The 12,267-nt window shown below is 47.2% G+C and overlaps 1 long non-coding RNA gene across 1 annotated transcript in view; it reads right to left on the reverse strand.

Annotated features, from left to right (window-relative positions):
- Window positions 1-11,971, reverse strand: part of LOC132208975 (uncharacterized) — a 36,492-nt gene extending 24,521 nt beyond the window's left edge. The window contains exons 1-2 of the long non-coding RNA XR_009445052.1: window positions 11,829-11,971; window positions 7,645-7,757 (exon numbers count right to left, since the gene is read on the reverse strand). This is a non-coding gene — a long non-coding RNA (uncharacterized LOC132208975). The remainder of the gene's footprint in view (window positions 1-7,644; window positions 7,758-11,828) is intronic.
- Window positions 11,972-12,267: the final 296 nt, after the last annotated feature.

Below are 12,267 nucleotides of genomic sequence, written 5' to 3' on the forward strand. Positions count from 1 at the left end.
CACTGCATCCCAGTTCACAAAGTCACCGCATCCCAGTTCACACAGTCACCACATCCCAGTTCACAAAGTCATCGCATCCCATTTCCGTAAGTCACTGCATCCCCGTTCCATCAATCATTGTATCCGATTTCTATCAGTCACCGCGCATTTCACTCAGTCACTGCATCTCATTTCACTCATTCACTGCATCCCATTTCACTCAGTCACTGCATCGCATTTCACTCAGTCACTGCATCGCATTTCACTCAGTCACTGCATCCCATTTGACTCAGTCACTGCATCCCATTCCACTCAGTCACTGCATCCCATTTCACTCAGTCAGTGCGTCACATTTCACTTGGGCACTGTATCACATTTCTCTAAGTCACTGCACCCCAAACCCGCTCCGGCACTGCATCCCGATTAACTCAGTCACTCCTTCCCAGTACCTCCGTCACTGCAGCCCATTTCACTCAGTCACTGCTTCCATTTCCATCAGTCACAGCATCCCATTACCCTCAGTCCCAGCATCCCCTTTCCCACAGACACTGCATTTCATTTCCCTAAGACACTGCATCTTATTTCCACCAGTCAATGCATCCCATTTCATTCCCCACTGCATCTCATTACACGCAGTCACTGCATCCCATTTCACTCAGTCACTGCATCCCATTCCACTCAGTCACTGCATCTCCTTTCCACAGTCACGGCAATTCCATTTCACTCAGTCACTGCGTCCCATTTCACTCAGTCACTGCGTCCCATTTCACTCAGTCACTGCATCCCATTACCCTCAGTCACTGCATCCCATTTCAAACAGACACTGCATCCCATTTCCGTCAGTCACTGCATCCCATTTCCCTCAGTCACTGTATCCCATTTCCCTCAGTCACTGCATCCCACTTCCCTCAGTCACTGCATCCCATTTCACTCAGCCACTGCATCCCATTTCACTCAGCCACTGCATCCCATTTCACTCAGCCACTGCATCCCATTACCCTCAGTCACTGCATCCCATTAACTTCAGTGGCAGGATCCCATTTCAAACAGACACTGCGTCCCATTTCCATCAGTCACTGCGTCCCATTTCCCACGGTCACTGCATCCCATTTCCCAGTCACTGCATCCCATTTCCCTCAGTCACTGCATCCCATTTCCCTCAGTCACTGCATCCCATTGCCCTCAGTCACTGCATCCCATTGTCCTCAGTTACTGCATCCCATTGTCCTCAGTCACTGCATCCCATTTCACTCAGTCTCCACATCCCATTTCACTCATTCACTGCATCCCATTACCCTCAGTCACTGCATCCCATTAACTTCAGTCGCAGGATCCCATTTCAAACAGACACTGCATACCATTTCCATCAGTCACTGCATCCCATTTCACTCAGCCACTGCACCCCATTTCACTCAGCCACTGCATCCCAGTTCACTCAGCCACTGCATCCCAGTTCACTCAGCCACTGCATCCCAGTTCACATCGTCACCGCATCCCAGTTCACACAGTCACCACATCCCAGTTCACAAAGACACCGCATCCCATTTCACATCGTCACCGCATCCCAGTTCACACAGTCACCACATCCCAGTTCACAAAGTCACCGCATCCCATTTCCGTCAGTCACTTTATCCGATTTCTATCAGTCACCGCGCATTTCACTCAGTCACTGCATCTCATTTCACTCATGCACTGCATCCCATTTCACGCAGTCACTGCATCGCATTTCACTCAGTCACTGCATCCCATTTCACTCAGTCACTGCATCCCATTCGACTCAGTCACTGCATCCCATTCGACTCAGTCACTGCATCCCATTCGACTCAGTCACTGCATCCCATTGTCCTCAGTCACTGCATCCCATTTCCCTCAGTCACTGCATCCCATTTCACTCAGTCACTGCATCCCATTTCACTCAGTCACTGCATCCCATTTCACTCAGTCACTGTATCCCATTTCACTCAGTCACTGCATCCCATTCCACTCAGTCACTGCATCCCATTCCACTCAGTCACTGCATCCCATTTCCCTCAGTCACTGCATCCCATTTCCCAGTCACTGCATCCCATTTCCCTCAGTCACTGCATCCCATTTCCCTCAGTCACTGCGTCCCATTTCACTCAGCCACTGCATCCCATTTCCCTCAGTCACTGCAGCCCATTTCACTCAGTCACTGCATCTCCGTTCCCTCAGTCACAGCATCCCATTTCCATGAGTCACTGCATCGCATTCCCCTCAGTCACTACATCGCATTCCCCTCAGTCACTGCATCCCATTTCCATCAGTCATGCATCCCATTTAGCTCAGTCACTGCATCCCATTTCACTCAGTCACTGCATCCCAGGTCACTCAGTCACTGCGTCCCATTTCAGACAGTCACTGCATCTCCTTTCCTCAGTCACTGCATCCCATTTCACCAAGTCACTGCTGCCCATTTCACTCAGTCACTGCGGCCCATTTAACAGTCACTGCATCCCATTTCCACAGTCACTGCATCCCATTCCCCTCAGACACAGCATGCTATTTCCAACAGTCACCGCATCGCCTTTCCTCCGTTACTGCATCCCATTGCACTCATTCACTGCATCCCATTACACTCAGTCACTGCATCCCATTTCACTCAGTCACTGCAACCCATTTCGCACAGTCACTGCAGCCCACTTCACACAGTCACTGCATCCCATTTAAGAGTCACTGCATCCCAAAACCGTCAGTCACAGCATGCCATTTCTCTCAGTCACAGCATGCCATTTCCCACAGTCACTGCATCTCCTTTCCCTCAGTCACTGCATCCCATTAACCTCAGTCACTGCATCCCATTAACCTCAGTCACAGCATCCCATTTCACTCAGTCACTGCATTCCATCTCCCACCGTCACTGCATCCCATTCGCCACAGTCACCGCATCCCATTTCCCAAATACACAGAATCACCTTTCCCTCAGTCACTGCCTCCCATTACCCTCAGTCACAGCATCCCATTTCACTCAGTCACAGCATCCTATCTCCATCAGTCACTGCATCCCAGTTCACACATTCACTGCAACCCATTTCCCACAGTCACTGGATCCCATTTCCCTCAGTCACTGCATCCCATTAGACATAGTCACAGCATCCCAGTTTACTCAGTCACTGCAACCCAGTTCACTCAGTCTCGGCATCCCATTCCACTCAGTCACTGCATCCCATTTCCCTCAGTCACTGCATCACATTTCCCTCAGTCACTGCATCCCATTTCCTCAGTCACTGCATCTCCTTTCCACAGTCACGGCAATTCCATTTCACTCAGTCACTGCGTCCCATTTCACTCAGTCACTGCGTCCCATTTCACTCAGTCACTGCATCCCATTACCCTCAGTCACTGCATCCCATTAACTTCAGTCGCAGGATCCCATTTCAAACAGACACTGCATCCCATTTCCGTCAGTCACTGCATCCCATTTCCCTCAGTCACTGTATCCCATTTCCCTCAGTCACTGTATCCCATTTCCCTCAGTCACTGCATCCCATTTCACTCAGCCACTGCATCCCATTTCACTCAGCCACTGCATCCCGGTTCACATAGTCACCGCATCCCAGTTCACACAGTCACCACATCCCAGTTCACAAAGTCACCGCATCCCATTTCCGTCAGTCACTGCATCACAGTTCCATCAGTCACTGTATCCGATTTCTATCAGTCACTGCGCGCATTTCACGCAGTCACTGCATCGCATTTCACTCAGTCACTGCATCCCATTCCACTCAGTCACTGCATCCCATTCCACTCAGTCACTGCATCCCATTCCAGTCAGTCAGTGCGTCACATTTCACTCAGGCACTGTATCCCATTTCCCTAAGTCACTGCACCCCAAGCCCGCTCGGGCACTGCATCCCTATTAACTCAGTCACTCCTTCCCAGTACCTCCGACACTGCATCCCATTTCACTCAGTCACTGCTTCCATTTCCATCAGTCACTGCTTCCCATTACCCTCAGTCCCAGCATCCCATTTCCCACAGACACTGCATTTCATTTCCCAAAGACACTGCATCTTATTTCCACCAGTCACTGCTTCCCGTTTCATTCCTCAATGCATCTCATTTCACGCAGTCACTGCATCGCATTTCACTCAGTCACTGCATCCCATTTCACTCAGTCGCTGCATCCCATTCCACTCAGTCACTGCATCCCATTCCACTCAGTCACTGCATCCCATTCCACTCAGTCACTGCATCCCATTCCACTCAGTCACTGCATCCTATTCAACTCAGTCACTGCATACCATTTCACTCAGTGAGTGCATCACATTTGCCTCAGTCACTGCATCCTATTTCCTCAGTCACTGCATCTCCTTTCCACAGTCACGGCAATTCCATTTCACTCAGTCACTGCGTCCCATTTCACTCAGTCACTGCGTCCCATTTCACTCAGTCACTGCATCCCATTTCCCACTGTCACTGCATCCCATTTCCCAGTCACTGCATCCCATTTCCCTCAGTCACTGCATCCCATTTCCCTCAGTCACTGCGTCCCATTTCACTCAGCCACTGCATCCCATTTCACTCAGCCACTGCACCCCATTTCACTTGGCCACCGCATCCTAGATCACACAGTGACTGCATTACAGTTCGCACAGACACTGCAGCCCATTTCACTCAGTCACTGCATCTCCGTTCCCTCAGTCACAGCATCCCATTTCCATGAGTCACTGCATCGCATTCCCCTCAGTCACTACATCGCATTCCCCTCAGTCACTGCATCCCATTTCCATCAGTCATGCATCCCATTTAGCTCAGTCACTGCATCCCATTTCACTCAGTCACTGCATCCCAGGTCACTCAGTCACTGCGTCCCATTTCAGACAGTCACTGCATCTCCTTTCCTCAGTCACTGCATCCCATTTCACCAAGTCACTGCTGCCCATTTCACTCAGTCACTGCGGCCCATTTAACAGTCACTGCATCCCATTTCCACAGTCACTGCATCCCATTCCCCTCAGACACAGCATGCTATTTCCCACAGTCACCGCATCACCTTTCCTCCGTTACTGCATCCCATTGCACTCATTCACTGCATCCCATTACACTCAGTCACTGCATCCCATTTCACTCAGTCACTGCAACCCATTTCGCACAGTCACTGCAGCCCACTTCACACAGTCACTGCATCCCATTTAAGAGTCACTGCATCCCAAAACCGTCAGTCACAGCATGCCATTTCTCTCAGTCACAGCATGCCATTTCCCACAGTCACTGCATCTCCTTTCCCTCAGTCACTGCATCCCATTAACCTCAGTCACTGCATCCCATTAACCTCAGTCACTGCATCCCATTAACCTCAGTCACAGCATCCCATTTCACTCAGTCACTGCATTCCATCTCCCACCGTCACTGCATCCCATTCGCCACAGTCACCGCATCCCATTTCCCAAATACACAGAATCACCTTTCCCTCAGTCACTGCCTCCCATTACCCTCAGTCACAGCATCCCATTTCACTCAGTCACAGCATCCTATCTCCATCAGTCACTGCATCCCAGTTCACACATTCACTGCAACCCATTTCCCACAGTCACTGGATCCCATTTCCCTCAGTCACTGCATCCCATTAGACATAGTCACAGCATCCCAGTTTACTCAGTCACTGCAACCCAGTTCAATCAGTCTCGGCATCCCATTCCCCTCAGTCACTGCATCCCATTACCCTCAGACACAGCATGCCATTTCCCACAGTCACTGCATCTCCTTTCCATCAGTCAACGCATCCCATTTCCATCAGTCACTGCATCCCATTTCCATCAGTCACTGTATCCCATTTCCCTCAGTGACGACAACCCATTTCCCGCAGTCACGACAACCCATTTCCCGCAGTCACTGGATCCTATTTCACTCAGTCGCTGCATCTAATTACCCTCAGTCACTGCATCCCATTACCCTCAGTCACTGCATCCCAGTTCACACAGTCACTGCATCCAATTTCACTGAGTCACTGCATCCAATTTCACTGAGTCACTGCATCCCGTTTCACTGAGTCACTGAATCGCATTTGTTGTTCTCACTTGAATGCAATGGTCATGAATCTCCTCCAATGGCTTGTCATGTATTTCCAATGCAAAATTTTACCAAGTTTTGATTTTCAATTTTGAGAACATGTGTCTCCTCTATTCTATAAGATGCTGCAATAAACTCAAATTTGACGAATCATAATTCAACCACCATTACCGACAGAGTTAATTTCATCAAACAGATCCAATTAGAATTGTCACATTCCCAAATCCTGATTCAAGTTTTTCTAATTATGGGCCACGTGGTTAAGAAAAAAGACACTTAGAATCAGAGAGATGTACAGTCGGGAAACAGATCCTTTGGCCCAATTTGTCTATGTTGACCAGATATCCTAAATTAATTTAGTCCCATTTGCCAGCATTTGGCCCATATTCCTCTCAACCCATCCTATTCATATACCCATCCACATGCCTTTTAAACGTACAAGCCTCCACCACTTCCTCTGGCAGCTCACTCCATACATGCACCACTATGAAAAAAATCCGGTCCATTTTAAATCTTCCCTCTCTCATTTTTAACCTATTCCCTCCAGTTTTGGATTCCAGCAACCCGGGGAAAAGATCTTGGCTTTTCGCTCTATCCACATCCCTCGTAATTGTATAAACTTCTATATGGTCAGCCCTGAACTCCAAAGTTCCAAGAAATAGCTGCCTGTTCAAGCCCACGGTATACCTTCAACCTCCGATGCTCATAACATCCTTGTAGATCTTCTCTGAACCCTTTCAAGTTTACAACATACAACAATACAGCGCAGAACAGGCCCTTCGGCCCTCAATGTTGCGCCGACATCCTTCCTCTCGCAAGGAGACCAAAATCGATTGCGGTATTCCAAAAGCAGCCGAACCAACGTCCTATATGGCTGCTAAGTGATCTCCCAACTCCTATTCTCAATGCACTGACCGATAAAGGCGAGCACACCAAATGTCTCCTTCATATCCTTTCTACCGGTGGCTGTACTTTGATGGAACTACGAAACTGCACTCCAGTGTCTCTTTATTAAGCAACACTCCCCACAACCTTCAGTGTATACGTGCTGCCCTGATTTGCCTTTCCAAAATGTACCACCTCACATTTGTCTAACCTCAACACCATCTGCCACTCCTCAGTTTATTGGCCCTTGTCAATGTCCCATTGCATTCTGAGGTGACCTCCTTGGCTGGCTACTACACCTTCAATCATTGGGCAACTTACTAACCATACCTATTTTCATATCCAAATCATTGCATCACTTCAACTCCCCCTCTCATTCCCTGGACGACATGTCCATCCTGGGCCTCTTCCAGTGTCACAACCACAACACCCAGAAACTAGAGGAGCAGCACCTCATATTCCGCCTCGGGAGCTTCCAACTCAATGGCCTCAATATGGACTTTGCCACCCTCAAAATCTCCCCACCCGCCAGCCTCATCCCAAGACTAGTTCCTCCACTCATCCCCGCCTCCATGACCTGTCCGCCTTCTCTCCCACCTATCCACTCCTCCCACCTCACTGACCAACTCCCACCACTGCTTGGAATTATTCTTGTTTTCACACTTCATCAGCTCGATGTTATTTCTAAAATATATTTTCCAATTTTGGAAAAAGTGAGATAAAGAGAAGTAAAAGAAGTGACATTCTTACCACTCGTGAAATCTCTGAATATTCTTCTGTTGAAAGGCCGCCAAGGAACAATGCAACTCTTTTGTCACAAACGCTGTGAGGGAGACATCTTTTTCGGTTCCACTAACTCCACCCTAAGGAAGACAAACCCACGTAACATATCTAGTGACTTAAAGCATACTCTATTGTTGCCCAAGGTGGAGAGCTGGATGAACACAGCAGGTCAAGCAGCATCAGAGAAGCAAGAAAGCTGATGTTTCGGGACGAGACCCGACTTCAGAAAATTGGCGCTGGAGAATCTGAGATAACAAGGTGTAGAGCCGGATGATACTGCTTGGCCTGGTGTGTTCATCCAGCTTTACACCTTCTTATCTCAGATTCTCCAGCATCTGCAGTTCCTACTACCTCTATTGTTGCCCTTTCACTTTACTGAACTAATATGAGCCAGTAGTTTTGTTTAGGCTCGTGTAATCTTACGGTTATTGGCCTGTACAAAATCATGAATTAATTTTGATCGACTGACGGGAGGAGAGATGAAATTTATAGAAATTTTTGTTTTCTACCAATTTGCAGAGGGCATCGTGGGCGATTGAAGGACAGTGTTATTATCCTCCAGGTCTGTGGACTGCATCGTTACCAACTTGCCTATTTGCATATACATAAAATATTCATTATGTACCAATGAAACATAATAAACCAATACTACGTACTAAAAACAACGCTCACATATCAATGGAAATTTAAATATTTATCATAGAGTTTTAAGGATTGAATTCAATGATACAAAGCAAAAACCAGTGAAGATGAGGGCAGTTGGTCAGCACTTTTGCCACGAAGTGGAGGTTGGCAATTTGAGCCCACCCAGGAACAAGCAAGCTCTGTCTAACTCCAAGGGCAGCACGGTGGCTCAGTGGTTAGCACTGCTGACTCACAGCGCCAGGGACCCAGGTTCGATCCCACCGTTGGACGATCTTCTGTGCGGAGTTTGTACATTCTGCCCATGCCTGCATGGGTTCCTGCTGGGTGCTCTGGTTTCCTCCCACAGTCCAAAGATGCGCAGGCTAGTTGTATGGGCCATGCCAAACTTGCCCATTGTGTTTAGGGATGTGTAGATTAGGTGTGTTAGTCATGGGAAATGTAGGGTTACTGAGGAAAGGGTCGGGGGATGAGTCAGGGTGAGACGCTCTTTGGAGGGTGACCGTGGACTTCTTGGGTCAAAAGGGGCTTGTTTCCACACCGTAGGGATTCTATGATATGGAAGTATCTTTTGAAGTGGACATTCGTGGGTGTGCTATAACAGAGACCTTGAAATACTGCACAACAAATATTTGGAACTAGACTGTCAATTCAGACAGAGCATCAAAAAAGGTCATGGAAGTTGTCACAGATATAAAGCAGGACTGATGAAAATCCAGCAGGAAATGGTGTCAAAAGGCACAGTATCTTTTATTCATCTCCAGTTATTTTGTCCAAGGCACTGGATGCTGGCAGGATTGAAACATTTAAGAAATGCTTCACAAATCACATATAAGGACCTGCACATCTTTGAACAATGGGAGGAAACTGCAGCACCTGGCGGAAGCCCCTCGCAGACGCGGGGAGGACATGTCAATTCCACACAGATAGTTACCCAAGACTGGAATTTCAATTGGCTCCCCTGTGCATGAGCAGCTCTGACCACTGAGCAACTACCTTGCCCAGAAGGGGTTTTATAAGCGCATACATTATTTCCATTAAGACAGATCCAATCCTCTATGTCCAATCAAAATAACATATTGTAGATATCATGACAACAATCATAAATGATTTTGAACAAGTAAATCAAAAAACTTGAAATAGTTTCCAAGCCTAAATACTAGATATGTTGCAGTTAAGATGAATAGCACAACAACAAAAAGGCCATATTTTATGTGACCATCGGTAACACTTGAAAACTTGCAACAATTTGTCGCCAGTAGTGCTCTGAAGTGGCTTGATGGTGCACTCCTTCATACACTGGAATGAAACTCCAAAGATCACAAATTCTCCTTCAATACCGTGTTCTAACAGTGACTACATCAACCTGTGTTTATACGCCTGACTGGAAACCCACACAACATGCATAAACAAAAAAATAATCTAAGGTGACAGGAGAAAAAAATGTATGTATGCAACGTCTTTGAAAAGCAATTATTTGTAGCGGCTGCAAGCCCATAAGGAATCTCGTTTCGCAGATTATATTCATTTGCACTGCAGGTCATGCCAGTCAGAATCAGTTTTCGTTTCATGACAGATAACTAAAATGTCCATTACAATGAACGTTGGTTGATCAGAAGATTTTAAGTATGGGCTATGTCTTGTGTGAGCTGACGGCATTAGGGGATGGAGAAGGTACATGCACTGCTGGCATCTTGACACCATTGAATGAGCAAGCGTGGACGCAAAGGTTGTAACAGGTAACAATTGGACAGGCAATATCTTTTGAGCTCCTTCCCAGCAGGCCTGTAATACTCTAAAGCTGTGCTAGACCCTCACTTCCTCCACCTTACGTACGCTGCCTTTTCTTTTTGACAAGAAGCACCTCTATACCCGTCATCCAAGGCTCCTTAATCTTACCCCTTCTACCCTGTCTCAGAGGAACAAATTTATACATCACTCGCAACAACTGCTCCTTGAATAGCCTCCACATGTCTGCTGCGCCCTTTCTGTGGAACAATTGCTCCCAATCTGTACTTCCCAACTCCTGTCTGACAGCATCATAGTTTCCTTGACCCCAGTGAAATATCTTCCCCTGGTAACTGCTCCTTTCCCTTTCCATGGCTATGGTAAATGGGAGGCTCTTGCGGTCACTGTCGCCAAAGTGTTCTCCCACCACGAGATCTGACACCTGTCCTGGCTCATCGCCAAGCACCAAATCCAAAATGGCCTCCCGCCTCATCGGCCTGTCCACATACTGAGTCAGGAAACCCTCCTGAACACACCTGACAAAAATGGCTCCATCCAAACCATCTGCACTAAGGAGGTTTCGATCTATATTGGGAAAGTTGAAGTCACCCATAACAACAACCCTGATACGTTTGCACTTTTCAACAATCTGCCGGCCAATGAGTTCTTCGATCTCCCAACTGCTATTTGGGGTCTGTAGAAAACCCCCAGTGAAGTGACTGCTGCCTTGCTGTTCCGAACTTGCACCCACACTGACTCAGTCGACAAACCTTCCTTGGCAACCTCAGCCCATACAACCGCAGTAGACGAGTCCTCAAAGGTTCTTTCAGCCGCCGTTATACTGTCCTTGACCAACAAAGCCACACCTCCCCATCTTTTACCACCTTCCCAGACCTTAATGAAAGATCTAAACCCAAGAACCTGCAACATCCATTCCTGACCCTGCTCTATCCATGCCTCCGAAATGGCCACAACATCCAAGTCCCAGGTACCTATCCAAGCTGCAAGCTCACCTACATTATTCCGGATACTCCCGGCATTAAAGTCGTCACACTTCAATCCAGCTTGCTGTCTGCCAGCACACTTCTGTGACAGTGAGGTCCTGACCATGTCCTCCCGATGCTCATCCTCCTGTGTACTAGGACTACACCTCAGTTTCCCATCCCCCTTCTGAGCTCGTTGAAATCCAACCGAATGGCACGAGCCAATTTCCCACCCAGGATATTCGTGACATCACAGACCCTGGCACCTGGTAGGCAACACACCAATCGTGAGTCTCTTTCGTTCCCGGCAAATCTTCTATCAGTGCCTCTAACTATTGAGTCCCCAATGACTATCACTCTCTTCCTATCCCCGCTTCCCTTCTGTGCAAGAGGGACAGACTCTGTGCCAGAGACCTGCACCCTACTGCATACCCCTGCTAAGTCATCCCCCGGAACAGTAGCCAAAATGGTATAGTTGTTTTTCAGGGGAGCTACTGCAGGGGATTTCAGGGGAACGACCACAGGGGAAGGTTAGTCAAGCTACACCAAGTAAACGTGCATTTTTGGCTGAAGAAACATGTGTTTCAATGTGAGCTAATGGAAGAAGCCATGGAGTCAATGCTAAACATTTCGACAATAAGACAACCATTCTTGAAAGCAGCATACAGCGTGAAAAAGAAATGAGCTGCTTTAATATCCACTTAAAATTTATGTGGAATATCAGATGGAATTTTCTTATTGACTCCATTGTGCAATCATTTCGAGCTAAAAATGTTAACTGCATTAATTAATACTAACCAGAAACGGACTTTGTAGTAAATGGTTTGACGATTTTCTGTATCTGGAACATCCCTTTTCCTTCTCCAACGAAGATCGTACCAACCTATGGTACCAAACTGTGAGTCAAACGGATGGGACACATAATCCTCATCAAAACAGTCTCATCGTATGGTTCTGTGCAATAAAAGAGAAAGAATAAACATGTTTCCCACAATTTTGCTGATGTTTACGAACAGAATGCTCAAATTCAAAAAGTTTGGGCTGGCACGTCTGCTTCCTCCAGCCTGTTTAAACTGTTCCATTCAATGTGAAATTTGTGATAAGTTTTAGCACACAGGTCTATGTGATCTGCGCCACCACCTTCTATTAGTCATATATGCTTTCCCCCTCTTCCTGTAATACATTCCTTGAAGTGTTCAATGAGATTTTGATTTTAAATCTTATTGTCATATTCTTT

This window comes from Stegostoma tigrinum, unplaced genomic scaffold (genome assembly GCF_030684315.1).
Source record: "Stegostoma tigrinum isolate sSteTig4 unplaced genomic scaffold, sSteTig4.hap1 scaffold_581, whole genome shotgun sequence".
NCBI classification, from domain to species: Eukaryota; Metazoa; Chordata; class Chondrichthyes; order Orectolobiformes; family Stegostomatidae; genus Stegostoma; species Stegostoma tigrinum.